Raw genomic sequence first — 15,612 nt, 5'->3', positions numbered from 1 at the left:
TTAAATAGAAATTCCCATGACTGAGATAGGTTGTAATGACTGGATTTTCAATGTTTTGGACCCTGCTTTGAAAAATTCATTCCAGGTCAGAGTGAACTGATGAGTTGGTGTCACAAGTACAAATTCCCTAATGCCAACTGCGAAATGTAAATTCAGTTAATTAACCGAACAGAAAAGCATGCATCAATAATGATAACCAGTTTGTTGTAAATATCCATATGGTTCATTAATATCGTTTCGAAAATGAAACTGCTCACTCTGCTGAATTGATCAAGCCAGTTAATTAACAGCCAGTTTGAGTTGAGCAATAAATGCAACAGAACCTATATCTGGTAAGATAAAAAGTAATGGAGTAGCAAAATGTCTTGGCGTTTCACGGGTATCAGTTCAGTGATTAAACTAAGAATTTAAGAACTTCGATTCTTCTAGATAAAAAATAGTGTCAAGTATATAGTATAGAAAAACGGTCAATTTTGACTGACACAGATATGGTAATTGTGAATTGAGAGATTGGACAATATATGTTCTGGATTCATCCCTGAAATGAAAAATAAATCAGGTTAAAATGATCTACTATCATTACATACTAATTTCCAATTTATTCTCTGGGTGGGGTAAAGCTGGGTTTTATTGCCGATTCCTAAATATCTCAGAAATGAATGGTTTGCTGGCAACCTGAAAACCCACCGAGACTAGATCAGAAAAGGACAACAGTTCTCTTCCCCTAAAAGGTCAGCAATAGAGCTATACTTTTACTAATATTTACTCAGTTACCATTTATTTCAGATTTATTTGATTAAAAATGCTTAAATTCCCCAGCACTCATCGTGGTATTTAAACATGTCACTAGATCATTAATTTGAATTATTAATTCAGTAACACAACCACAATGCAACCAACAGACGCTGGTTTACACCGAAGATAGACACAAAATGCTGGAGTAGCTTAGTGGGACAGGCAGCATCCCTAGGTGATGTTTCGGGTTGAGACCTTTTTTCAGACTCTTAGATACAATTGTAAATGTTTACATACAGATTATATAATTATAAATGTTAATTATGTTCAACAATTTAGATACTTAGAAAAATGTCAGCAGTCAATTTTAGACATCCATAGAACTCAAAAAACAGATTGGAATGTGAAGCAGCAATTAAGAGATAGGTACTCAGTAAATAAGTTGCCCGACAGATATAATGTAAAATGTTGATTCAATAATCTTTGTACGCTACAGTATAAAATTGATTGTCTTCTTTCTATAAACGGGCAAATAAAAACACAAAAACATGTACAAACACTAAATTTCTAGACATAGTTCACAACGCTCAAACAACATTTAATCTCTTAATCTCTTCACTGTATAAAGTGTAAACAAAGGCCTTCTGCATATCAACATGTGAAAGAAAACCAAATGGCACTAGTTTATGGAGATGATCACCGACTGCTTTCCTTTATGTTCACCAACAAGGTAAGCATTCTGTGAAAAGTCTTGAACTAATACATTTTAGAAAATACAAAGTGGGATAGTGGCATAGTGGGAAAATGCACATTCACCATGAGGAAGAACATAATGCAATAAATTAACAATGTACAAAACTTAATTAGAAATGGATGAGGTTATGAGGTTTTATAGGCTATTTTCCAACCATTCCATTCATTGAAAGCTACACTGGAAAGAGTACAGATCAAAAATACCAAAATGTACCAAGGCTAAGATTCTATAAAAACAATCATTCAAGCAGGAGAAAGTAAACATTAAAGAGCATAATTGGGAATATCTTGAGTTGATGGGATTGGTTGCGATTAACATCAAAGGGGGACTGATGGTTAGTGCAAAAGAGGTGGATGAAAAGATCTGTTTCCTTGCTCAATGAAGCATAATTATTTAAAAAGGGAAATATTCAAAGTTATCAAGAGCCCTGATAGTAATTTGTGACACAAGTTCAATATGATGAACAATAGCGCAAGCTCTTGACTGTCACTTCCACTTAAAATGGTCATCCAAACGGGTATATGTAGCCAAATTAGGATGGAATTTTGGGAGCACAATATTCCCCAGTTGTCAAGTACATTGGGTTGAGGTTGGGACACCAAGGACAAAGGACAATGGACATTTATTGTCACACACACACACACACCAATTGGTGTAGTGAAATTTGAGTTGCCATTTACAGCACACAAATAAAAATAAAACACAACCATATAACCATATAACAATTACAGCACGGAAACAGGCCATCTCGGCCCTACAAGTCCATGCCGAACAAATTTTTTTCCCCTTAGTCCCACCTGCCTGCACTCGTACCATAACCCTCCATTCCCTTCTCATCCATATGCCTATCCAATTTATTTTTAAATGATACCAATGAACCTGCCCCCACCACTTCCACTGGGAGCTCATTCCACACCGCCACCACTCTCTGCGTAAAGAAGTTCCCCCTCATATTACCCCTAAACTTCTGTCCCTTAATTCTGAAGTCATGTCCTCTTGTTTGAATCTTCCCTATTCTCAAAGGGAAAAGCTTGTCCACATCAACTCTGTCTATCCCTCTCATCATTTTAAAGACCTCTATCAGGTCCCCCCTTAACCTTCTGCGCTCCAAAGAATAAAGCCCTAACTTGTTCAACCTTTCTCTGTAACTTAGTTGCTGAAACCCAGGCAACATTCTAGTAAATCTCCTCTGTACTCTCTCTATTTTGTTGACATCCTTCCTATAATTTGGCGACCAAAATTGTACACCATACTCCAGATTTGGCCTCACCAATGCCTTGTACAATTTTAACATTACATCCCAGCTTCTATACTCAATGCTCTGATTTATAAAGGCTAGCATACCAAAAGCTTTCTTTACCACCCTATCTATATGAGATTCCACCTTCAAGGAACTATGCACGGTTATACCCAGATCCCTCTGTTCAACTGTATTCTTCAATTCCCTACCATTTACCATGTACGTCCTATTTTGATTTGTCCTGCCAAGGTGTAGCACCTCACATTTATCAGCATTAAACTCCATCTGCCATCTTTCAGCCCATTTTTCCAAATGGCCTAAATCACTCTGTAGACTTTGGAAATCCTCTTCATTATCCACAACACCCCCTATCTTGGTATCATCTGCATACTTACTAATCCAATTTACCACACCTTCATCCAGATCATTGATGTACATGACAAACAACAAAGGACCCAACACAGATCTCTGAGGCACCCCACTAGTCACCTGCCTCCAACCCGATAAACAGCCATCCACCATTACCCTCTGGCTTCTCCCATTCAGCCACTGTTGAATCCATCTTGCTATTCCTGCATTTATACCCAACAGTTGAACCTTCTTAACCAACCTTCCATGAGGAACCTTGTCAAAGGCCTTACTAAAGTCCATATAGACAACATCCACTGCTTTACCCTCGTCAATTTCCCTAATTCCCTAAAGAATTTAATATTGAACATAAAAACATCCCCCCACAATGGTTCCCACTGTGAAGGAAGGCAACAAAGTCCAGCCCTCTTCCTCTTGTTCACCCATGGTCAAGCCTATTGAGGCCTCCGCTATCACCGCGATGGTGGCCCGATGTTACAGGCCCTCTCGCTGGATGATGGAGCTCCGGCGTCGGGAGAATACTCTCAGCCACTTCCTCCCCGGAGACCGCGGCACCCGAAGTCCACAGGCCACGCTGGTCGGAGCTCCAACACTGGCGATCTCGGCGAAAGACCCCAGGCTCCTCAATGTTTAAACCCAGCGCCGCCCGCAGCTGGATGCTCCGTAACCACAGCTCCACGATGTAGAAGTTGGCAGTCTCAGCACTCTGGAGCTTACCACATGACGACCCGGGTAAGGCATCGTCGTGCCGTGCCGAAGCTGAGGTTCTGGCCGGTCCCGGCAGGAAACGCTGCTCCAGTCCCGTTGGTAGGCCGCGAGAAAGGGGCAAAGATGCGGCTCGGAGGAAAGCCGCGTCTCCGACCAGGTAGGGACTGAGAACTACAGTTTCTGTAGGGAGAGGTCATGACTCTGTCTGAGCTGTGAATCAACTGAACACACTGAATGTCTACTGAACTGTGAGGTTGATGTTTTGTGTGGTTTTATGGTGGTTTCACCCTGCATGAAATTGTATGAAGCTGCATTTGACTTTGGTGGCCTTGGACCCTGCTTGAAGTGGAATAAAACTGCACTGAATTTGGTGGCCTTGCACCCTGCTGAAAGTGGTATGAAACTGCACTTGTGTTTGGTGGCCTTGCACCCTGCTTGAAGTGGTTGGAAATTGCACTTGAATTCGGCAGCCTTGCACCTGCTTGAAATGGTAGGAACATGGATTTGAATTTGGTGGCCTTGCACCCTGCTTGAAATGGAATTTCAAGGAATAGTCACGAGTCAACTGCCAGCCCACCAGCCGTGAGTGAGCTGCCAGCAGATCAGGCTTGAGGGAATGAGCTGCCACCCCAAGAACCTATACGAGCACTCCAGAAAGCCCCCCCACTGGCCACCAATATTGGAATTGGTGGAGAGGTGGAATATTGCGTCGGGGGACCAGCCCTCCCGTGTGAACATGAGACCCAACGAGTCCCACTTAGTCTAGTATAGTTATATATTCATATATAAATACACACTGTTTTGTTTCCTCCTTTATAACATTGTTTACAGAGTACATATTGTGTTGTGCTGCTGCAAGTAAGGATTTCATTGTTCTAACTGGGACGTGAGAGAATAAAACACTCTTGACTTACTCCGCTAATGTGTGGGATGGAACTAGTGCACGGGTGATCGGTGGTCAGCGTGGACGGTGGGTTGAAGGGTCCGTTTCCACGCTGTATCTTTAAATTAAATTAAAAACACTAAAACCAGAGAGAGTCTAAAGAAGAATCTCTACCCGAAACGTCACCCAATTTCTTCTATCCAGAGTTGCTGGCTGCTCCATGGAATTCCCCTGCACAATTAAAGCATGGAATAGTCTTCACCCTACCATAGTTACCCAACCAGATGCAACTAAATTTAAGGTACCTCTTTTTTCCCCCCAAGAACCCTTTTTTGCTCAAGTCCAAGTCAAGAGTCAAGAGAGTATTGTCATGTGTCCCAGATAGGACAATGAAATTTTTGCTTGCGGATGCGGTAGCATCTATGGAGTGAAGGAAATGGGCAACGTTTTGGGCCAAACCCCTTCTTCAGACCAATGCAAGGTTGGGGGGCAGGAAGAAGAACGGAAGAGGAGGAGATAGTGGGCTGAGGGAGAGCTGGGAAGGGGGGGGGGGGAGGTGGAGAAAGCAGGGACGACCAGAAATTGGAGAAGTCAATGTTCAGACTACCCATATGAGGTGCTGCTCCTACAGTTGCAAAATGCTGTTATTGTTCAGCCCTCCACCACCTCCAGTTTAAATTCCATTTAGAATATTTACGGACCAGGAAACCAGAAGCAAGAGTTACGCCAGATCCAGGGTCAGGGGGTGATTCTGCGTTGGTTTTCAGCGGTCGCGGTGAGGCGGTGACCGGACAGCAATGGCGGCCAGATCTCCCACAATTTAAAGCGAGGGGGAAAGTGCCCAGTGCCGACCAGTTGGCGTGGCAGTACACATGCGTAGAGCGGCCGATGATGTGTTGGCTGTGGAAATGCGCATGTGCGGGGGGAGAACGTGCTGGCCGTAGCAGTGCACATGTGCAAGGCGGAGACCCGTGAGACCCGGCAGCCAGCACAAATGGCGGCAGTACAGATGGCGGGCGGAGATGGAGATTGACAGAGAGATAGAGAGGGGGGCCCCCGCTCAGAGTTGAACGGCAGATGTCCGGTCTTGGCTGGATGCCCCCTAGATTTCGAGGCCCAAGGCTTGAGCCTATGAAGCCTAGTGGTAAATCCGGCTCCGAGGCCCCTCTAGATCTCAAGGCCCTAAGCTTAAGTTTGTCACCTTGTACGTAAATCCGGCCCCGACTTTCAGGAGCTAGCAGGAGAGAATTCCATACCTATTGTAATGCTATCTCTTCTCATTCTTCCTGCAAGGGGTTAATACTACATCACAGAGAAAAACACCAACCTGACTTGATGAACTGGTTTCTGTGTTACTACATTCTTCTTTATTCCATAAAGTGCACTTTGATGACACATCTTACCACAATTAGAAAGGATATTCCCCGAAAAGGGGATATGTAGTCATATCCCCTGTTCAAGGGTATGTTTAAAAAAATGGAACTGTAATTTCAGGTCAGTGACTTTAAGGGATACAAATGTTAATCACTTTCAGAACAGTAAATGCTCTAAATTTAAGAACCACAATTGATATCTAATCCATTGCCATTAAAGGGTTAACAGAAACTGTGTTTCATTTGCAACTCGAACACAGTAGGGCGAAACAATCGGTTATTGCACAACACATCCAATAACTGCATACTACCTTTGCTACAAATGCTTATTCTACACCAACTAGTTAACAATTGCCTGCAATAAATATTATGTTATTGAAGTTAGATCACAATCACAATCTTCCAATCATAATCTCCTTGAGGTTATATATGAATTGTACAGAAAATTCAAATATCTCATTTAATTTAATAAAGGAGTGTATTATAACCAATAAATTAATTTAAGAAAATACAGAAATGACAAAATAAAAATCACATTATATTTGAAAAATTTGAAGTGATAGCAAGAATAATATAAAAGGCAAACAAGAGATCAGGGATCTACTCTGGCAAGTCCTTGTTCAGTAATCCTTCTTAAACATAAAAAGTATTTACAGATAGTTTAAATATTCTAATATACTGTGGTTAGGATCATTTCAGACAGGGTTCTGAAGCAATTCATTATCCAGAGTTAGGGATGGCAAAGATACCAATGCTCCCAGTTCTCAGTGTTTGTTAGTAATACCCAGCCTGGAAAACATATTTCCAGATAAGTTAGGATCAAGCTTCTTATTTGAAAGGTTGACAGTTAATTTGCTGATTTAATATTTGGCACCGAAGATTAATCACAAAAGAAATACTATTACAAAATCTTTGGAGTAAAAAGATTTGGTGCAGAAAAATCAAAAGTGAATTAATGTTCTTATGGAAATATAGTTTCGATAAATGACAAAGGCATAAATCGATTATAACATTGTGGTTTTATGTAAATGCACTATTTAACAATATAGTCATTGAGCAGGGAATGTTTGTTCCACATCTTATTCGTTATTTTTTAAAGGTTTAAAACCCATAAAAAGGTCACCATGTTTTAAATGGCATGCAAAGTATAATGGTAATTAATTTTTAAAGGTAAGCAGTCAACTTTTATTATACATCTGTAAATTACGCCAATGTACCAGGAAGCACAGAACTTATAATTACATGCAAAGAAAAGACGTGAAACAAGATGAATTCCGCCAAAAGGAACAGCCTCCCAGTATCCACTTTGTTAAGACCCCCACATCATTTACATGCTTGATCAGATCTGCTTTCAACCTTCTAGTTTGAATTGAATTGAATACCTTTATTGTCATTCAGACCTTACGGTCTGAACAAAATTTCTAGTTTCCAGTTTAGTTTATTATTATTGTCACATATATCGAGGTTCAGTGAAAATCTTTTTGTTGCGCGTATCCAGTCACAGAAAAGACTACACATGATTACAATGAAGTCATTCACAGTACAGATTTATTGCAAGATAAAGTTTGATTAACGATAGTTCAAAGGTTGCCAATGAGGTAGATGGGAGTGTAGGAAAGAACTGCAGATGCCGATTTAAATCGAAGATAGACAAAAAATGCTGGAGTAACTCAGCGGATCAGGCAGCATCTCTGGAGAGCGGTAGACAGGAGGTCAGGACCACACTCTAGCTGGTGAGAGGGTGGTTCAGTTGCCTGATAATAACTGAGAAGAAACTGTCCCTGAATCTAGAAGTATGCATTACCAAACTTCTGTACCTCTTGCCTGATGGGAAAGAGAAGAGGGAGTGGCCAGGGTGAGACTGGCCTTTGATTATGCCTGTGGCCTTGCCGAGACAGTGTGAACTATAGATAGAGTCAATGGAAGGGAACACTTTAACTTTCCCTCCCATTCCCATACTGATCTTTCTGTCCTGGGCCTACTCCATTGTCAGAGTGAGGCCCAGCTCAAATTGGAAGAACAGGACCTCATATTTTGCTTGGGCAGCTTACAACCCAGCAATATGAATATTGACCTGTAAATTCAAGTAAACCTTACTTTTTCTCTCTCCATCCCTCCCCCTTCCCAGTTCTCCGACCCAGTCTGACTGTCCGATTACATTTTATCTGCGTGCTTTGTTACAATCTCCTAACCAACAATGATTTATTCTACATTTTCCTTGATCTCCACCCCCTTTGATGTCTCGTTCTCACACCTTACACTTCCTTATCTCTGTATATCCCCCTTCATGTTCGCTCTCACTTGACTCTCAGTCTGAAGAAGGGTCTTGACCCAAAAGGTCACCCATTCTTTCTCTCCAGAGATGCTGCCTGTCCTGCTGAGTTACTCCAACATTTTGTGTCTATCAATGGAAGGGAGGTTGGTTTGCATAATGATCTTGCCTACATCCACTACTCCCTGCAATTTCTTGCAGTCTTGGGTGGAGCTGAACCCAAACCAGGCTGTGATGCATCCCGATAAAATGATTTCTATGACGCATCTGTAGAGGTTGGTGAGGGTTGTTGAGGCATTGATGTTTCTTCTTGGTCATTGAAAGCAGTCCTAGCCTCTTCAATTTATCATTGTACTATGGTCTGTCATCTTAGCAACCGATCACAGAACTCTACCCTGGATCTTCTCCAGTGCCTACAGACCCTTCCAGTAATAAGGCAAACATAATCGAACACAATACTCCAGCTGAGGATGGAGCAATATTTTAAACAATTAACACATTTTTGGATATGGGAAGAAATGGAGAATCTGGGGAAAACCCATGTGATCACAGGGAGCCAATGTATACTTCACCCAGATTGTACCAGAGGTCTATATCAAGCCCAGGTTGCTGAAGTTGCGAAAGAGTTGCGCTAACTGTGGCACCATTTCAGTGACGCTAATGTCCCTCCCCCTGAAAAGCAATGACCCAAATAAAATTCATCTTTTCTCTGAGGTGCAGTACATCACATTTGACTCCTTAAATCCTTTGCCGTATTACAGAGTCAACCAGGGTATCCCAATAATGTAGTCCCACAAGTGTTTTCCTGACTGGTACTATGCAAACTTGATGCTGCTTTAGCCTTTCAAGTACCTGCATCAATGGCTTTCCTTCCAACCTGTAAACATTTAAAGTTTTTAAATATGCTACCAGACTATTCATGTAGGAAGGAGCTGCAGATGCTGGTTTAAACCAAAGGTAGGCACAAAAAGCTGGTGTAACTCAGCGGGACAGGCAGCATCTCTGGAGAGAAGGAATGGGAGAATGAAGAAGAGTTTTGACCCGAAACGTCACCCATTCTTTCTCCTCAGAGATGCTGCCTGTCCCCGCTGAGTTACTCCAGCTTTTTATGTCTATCTACCAGACTATTCTACAGGCTGTTGACCCACTGCACGATTTGGTGATATAGGATCGATCTTCTTCCAGCTCCAAGGTTCTAGGTTCAAGTCCCTTTGGAGAGACACAAACGTTACAATCAAATCTTAACACTACATCCAGTACTGAGGGAATAGTGTGTCGTCAGAAGTACTACCTATCAGATTAGATAAGAAACCAAAATATTTAAAATGATGCAGCAAACCATTCATACTTTTTCAGAGGTTGAGAGTATCGTGATTTCTATTTTTTTCCTTAATCAAAATTGGTGAAGAAATTTGTGTGATCATTTATACATTTGCTATTACTGAGTGCCAGATTCTATTTTTGTAACATGGCCAAACTCTATTCAATCTCAGCTCACGTTATGTTGAAACTTATGTAATTATTCTCATCTCCAGGCATTACATTTGCGGTTATCTCTTGGCTTGTCTCCCAAGATTCACCTTGCAGAATTAAAACTTACAAAGATATCTACTGCCTGTAATCTACACACTGATCTTCTCACTCGTTAGCACGTCTCCAGAACTGCAAATGTGTTATCCAGTTGTAATCCTTTTTATGGGTTCACTATCCATCTCTAACAATCTTGAGTTCTATAATTTCTAAGATATGATGCCATTGTGGATTTTCCTTAGTTCAATAACCAATTATTTTGTCTTAAGGGCTAGGTTGTTGCCCCAAGTCCACGATAAAAGGTTTTTAATCACTTTCCTCAATCACATCACATGTCCCATTAATGTTGTAGATCAAGCAGACAATAGTGGTATCATTGGCAAGCTTATAAATTGAGTTTGCGTTGTACTTGGCCACACTGGCATGGATGTACTAGAACAACTGATTGAGCACACAACTCTGATAGAGCAAGTGTCTGAGCACACCACGCTAAAGAGCAAAAGTCTCGAGGGTCAGAGTATAATGGCTTGATGGTATCCACAGACAATACGATTTGAATGGATAGCATGCAAACAAAGTTTTCCTCTCATATAATAATGAATAAATACCATTGTCAATACTTTCCTCCTGAAATTGATCTCCCAAATTGCAACATCTCACACTTGTCAAGATTAAACTCCATCTGAGATTTCTCTTCACATATTTCCAACTGGTCTCTATTCTTTCACAACCTTCCTCACTATCTACAACACCACAATTTTTTGTGCCATCCAGAAACGTATTAATCAGCCCACTTACATTTTTGTCCGTACCATTTATAAATAAAGCACAAGCGACGGACATCCTTATATTGATCCCCACAGAACATTGGCCACAGATCTGCAGTCCAGAAAAAGACCCTCCACCACTATCTCTTCGTCTATGGTCAAACCAATATTGAATACAGTCTACCAAGTCAATTTGGATCCCATGTGCCTTAATATTTTGCATGAAGCACCTTGTCAAATGATTTATTAAAATCCTTGTATACAACATCCACAGCCCTACCCTCATTAATCATTCTCATCACATTTTCAAAAAACTAAATCTTAAGTATGTAACATATGATTTGCTTGGACAGGAGACCGAGGGGAGATGGTGGAAGGTTGTTTTTGCAATTGGATGCCCGTGACTTGTGGTGTCCCACGAGATTCAGAGCTGGTCCCTTGCTGTTGGTAATATACATGAATGACGGATGCGGATGTGGAAGGCAAGATTATTTCACAGATGACACAAAGATTGGTGGAGTTATTGATAATATGGAAAATAGTACTGTGTTAGTGAAATAGTCTGAAAAATTTCAGATGGAGTTTAATCCAAATGTAGGGTGATGCATTTGGGGAATGCTAATGAGACTCAAATATACACTGTGAATGGTAAAGTGTTGGGAAGCATTGAGAAAAAGAGAAACTTATAGACTGATAATATAGTTGTGAAGGTATATGTGTCTTTTACAATACTGGAGAGATTTTGAGGAACAAGATTATTATACAGTTTTTTACACCAATACACTGTTCTTAACAAAAAATTACCTATCATGTGAAATCTTATTGACATCTTAACAGATAGAAATTAGATAACTTCAAGACTGAAAGTCAAAAACTTTTTTTGGTGTTGTTTTTTTTGTTAGAAGTACAATAATGTGGTACCACAGTACCTAATACTTATTGACATATTACATTTCATATACAACTTCTTATTTTTAATTTAATAATAAAACAGGAGTAAGGAAGAAGAGTAGAAAAAGAGAGATTATCATAGAGTGGTGCATGAAATAGTAAGATAGCCCGGAAGAAGAACGCGAAAACAAAGAGAGATAGAAAAGAAGAAGTGAAAAGAGAAAGAGAAAGAAACGAAGTAGAAAGCGACATACCTATTTAATGTTCTTGGCCACCCGTCACCTAAAAACCTTTTTAATGCAGACGTTTTACCACCAATTTGGACACAAAAAATGTGACATTAAAAACTCTGCCACGTTTTGATAATTATCTATGGAAATATCTTCATCAATACCAGGAGAAAAATACAGTAACATAAAGATAATACAGTACAGTAAAGATCCCGTAACGGTCATTGTGCTTGGTGTCTATTGTCATAACGACCATCATCGGGGTCGGTACCTCTGTAAATCACGGAGGCTCCAAACCTCTAATGCTTTTCAAAAACTCAACGAGGTATCCTTTGGTAGTAGCGATTTTTGGGAGAGTTCATTATTTTTTCTTATTTTCCAATTTAATATATCAAATACATTGTGGTGTCAAAAACGCAACGACCGTTTACGATATATTTTCCGACTTTTTTAAATCAATTAAAAAAATTTTGGATATAAATTGGTCATTAAAATTAAGAAACTGAGCCACTCAATTTTGCAACACACTGTCTCTTGTTTACCTTTCGTACAGACCAAGTCACTAACTTCATTTCTTCGTGTCAACTTTAGGAAGCTCCGCAACGCCCGTTAGACATTTTACTTACTAAAAAACTCAGCCCAAATCAAATGTTCTCGTCGGCCATTGATATAGCTCAAATCCATAAGGTAATGATCTTTGTAATGTACCGTTTAGATCACATTGGCAAAAATGTTTGGTTTTCGCTAATAATGTAACGTTCGTTTTCTGGGACACCAAACCTTTTAGTGTCCACCGTACACAACGTACGTTTGTGTGTATGATGTGTAACTCGCGTTGCGGTGTCCATTCAGATGGATGCAGTATTCTACTACATGATCAGGTGAATGAAGTGGTATTTTATCGTTCCATGTGCAGCGTAGGTTTACAAGGCTAATTCCCGGGATGGCAGGACTGTCATATGCTGAGAGAATGGAGCAGCTGGGCTTGTACACTCTGGAGTTTAGAAGGTTGAGAGGGGATCTCATTGAAACATATAAGATTGTTAAGGGCTTGGACACGCTAGAGGCAGGAAACATGTTCCCGATGTTGGAGGAGTCCAGAACCAGGGGCCACAGTTTAAGAATAAGGAGTAAGCCATTTAGAACGGAGACGAGGAAACACTTTTTCTCACAGAGAGTGGTGAGTGTGGAATTCTCTGCCTCAGAGGCAGGTTCTCTGGATGCTTTCAAGAGAGAGCTAGATAGGGCTCTTAAAAATAGTGGAATCAGGGGATATGGGGCAAAGGCAGGAACGGGGTACTGATTGGGGATGATCTGCCATAATCACATTGAATGGCGGTGCTGGCTCGAAGTACCAAATGGCCTACTCCTGCACCTATTGTCTATTGTATTCATAAACAGAGAAAGGAATAAGAAATACATGCACTTATTGTGCCAACCAGGTCACTGGTGGACACCATGCGACAACCGTTACACAAAATGTATTTGTGTATTCTGATGCCATTTACAGAAACTTGCCATCAATATACTATTTTTTTTCTTATGTTTTGTTGATATTATGTTAGTCATGAACCCAATAAAGTGCTTGTCAACTTTATTTGAAGGAATTTGAAATTTGACCCTTTTTGTCACATTTTTGTGTGCAGTATTGTAAAAAGACACATATGGAATACTGCCTTTATTATGCAGGGGATTGAATACTGAAGTAGGGTGGTTATGCTCCACCTTTATAGAACCTGGTCAGACCACAGTGGAAATACTGTGTGCAATAGGAAAAATGTGATAGCACTAGAAAGAATGCGGAAGGGATTAATCAAGATGTTGCCTGGTTCAGTTACAAGGAGAGACTGGAGAAGCTAGTTCCATTTTCTCTTCAGCAGAGGAGATTGAGGGGACATGAACGAGATAGAGTATATCAAATTATGAGGGGCCTGTAGCCTCTAGACCCCATATCAGAGGTAGGTAAAACTAGAGGACAGTTTTAGGGCAATAGGGAAAAGATTAGAGGGATACTAGATCTTCTTCATTAAGAGAGTGCCAAGTACCTGGTGTGTACTGCTTGAAAGAACGGTTGAAGCTGGTTCATGGAAAAGTATTTAAAAGTGTCTAGATGTTAAGCATGAAAGACTATGGATAAATGCTGAGCTTAATAAGGAAGGATACACAGTGGGCCAAATAGTCTGTGTCCATGTACTTTTTCAACGGCTCTGCCTCAACAATTCAGAATACGTGAAGCAAAAAGTACATAAACAGAGCATTTATATTAAATTAAAACACGGAAGAATTGGGGTGAAATTGTACAACTCACCTGCAAGAAATGCTACACTTGTCGCTTTACCTCCCCCCTTAACTACATTCAAGGACCCAAGCAGTCTTTCCAGGTGCGGCAGAGGTTCACCTGCACCTCCTCCAATCTCATCTATTGCATCCGCTGCTCCAGATATCAGCTGCTCTACATCGGTGAGGCTTGCCGATCGCTTCATCAAAGACCTCCGTTCGGTCTGCAGTAACCAGCCTGATCTCCTGGTAGCTCAGCCCTTCAACTCCCCCTCCCATTCCGAATCCGACCTTTCTGTCCTCGGCCTCCTCCTTGGCCAGAGTGAGGACCAACGTAAATTGGAGGAGCAGCACCTCATATTTTACTTGGGCAGTTCACACCCCAGCAGTATGAACATTGACTTCTCTAATTTCAGGTAGTCCTTACTTTTTCCTCAGCCTTCTCAGCGCTCCCTCAGCCCACTGGCTCCACCTCTTCCTTTCTTCTTCCTGCCCTCCCCCCTCACCTTCCCATCCCACCCAAAGATCCTATAGCAGAGTTCTGCTATAGGATCTTTGATCCCACCCTCACATCAATCTGAAGAAGGGTTTTGGCACGAAACATTGCCTATTTCCTTTGTTCCATAGATGCTGCATCATCCGCCAACTTTCTCCAGCATTTTTGTCTACCTCCATGAGCAGCTTCGTCCCATCAACCATCAGGCTCTTGAACAATATAAATACTACCTAAACTTCAAATGGTGTGTCTTGTTTGCAATACAGACTTCTGTTTTGCACTAGTATTGTTTTTTATTGAATTTCATTGTTTGGTTTATTATATTATCTACTGAGTACTGTGTTTACAGACCTGTTATGCTGCTGTAAGCAAGAATTCCCCTGTTCTGTTTTGAACCACCTTCATTGTGAAATAACGTGTTTGTTTATTTAGACTCGAAATTTTAGAGCTACTGAATAGAAAGGTTAACGTTGCAGAGCTGCCATACAGGTTTTGCAATAGCTTGTGATGTTATGAAAACCGTAGAATTATATCAAGCATAAAATAATTGTTTTTAGTTTCTTATAAAATTTCCCATTCTGTTGAAGATTCACAACCCAAAATGTTGTCTGTCCATTCTTTAGTTTAGTTTATTATTGTCAACTGTACCAAGGTACAATGACAAAACGTTTTGGTGCATGTTATCCTGGCAGCAAAGACTAGATTACAATGAAGACTTCCACAGTGCACAGATATAGGATGAAGGATATTACCTTTAGTGCAAAATAAAGTCCAGTAAAGTCAAATTAAAGATAGTTTGAAGGTCTCCGATGAAACAGAGGTGAGGTACCTCCACAGATGCTGCATGGCCCTATATCTAGCAATGTTACAAAATTTTGAGATTTAAAAAATCAAGTCTGCAATTTATCCCATCAGATAAAGCATAACAATAAGTTTAATTTGACACCAAATTCACTTTCATATCTCAAGTATTAAAAAAGTTATGACCATTTCATACTCGGAAATTAGCATCTTGTTCCCTATTGATTTTCAATGGGCATTACAAAAAAGCTGTGATCTTAGATAGTCAAAAGCACATTTTCTTAAG

At 40.6% G+C, this 15,612-nt stretch overlaps 1 pseudogene; it reads right to left on the bottom strand.

Annotated features, from left to right (window-relative positions):
- LOC129703099 (immunoglobulin-like domain-containing receptor 1) overlaps positions 1–15,612 on the bottom strand; it is a 51,744-nt pseudogene continuing 36,132 nt past the window's right edge.

This window comes from Leucoraja erinacea, chromosome 13 (assembly GCF_028641065.1).
Source record: "Leucoraja erinacea ecotype New England chromosome 13, Leri_hhj_1, whole genome shotgun sequence".
NCBI classification, from domain to species: Eukaryota; Metazoa; Chordata; class Chondrichthyes; order Rajiformes; family Rajidae; genus Leucoraja; species Leucoraja erinaceus.
The sequence above is the reverse complement of the archived record's forward strand: the minus strand, read 5'-3'. Positions and strand labels throughout refer to the sequence as shown.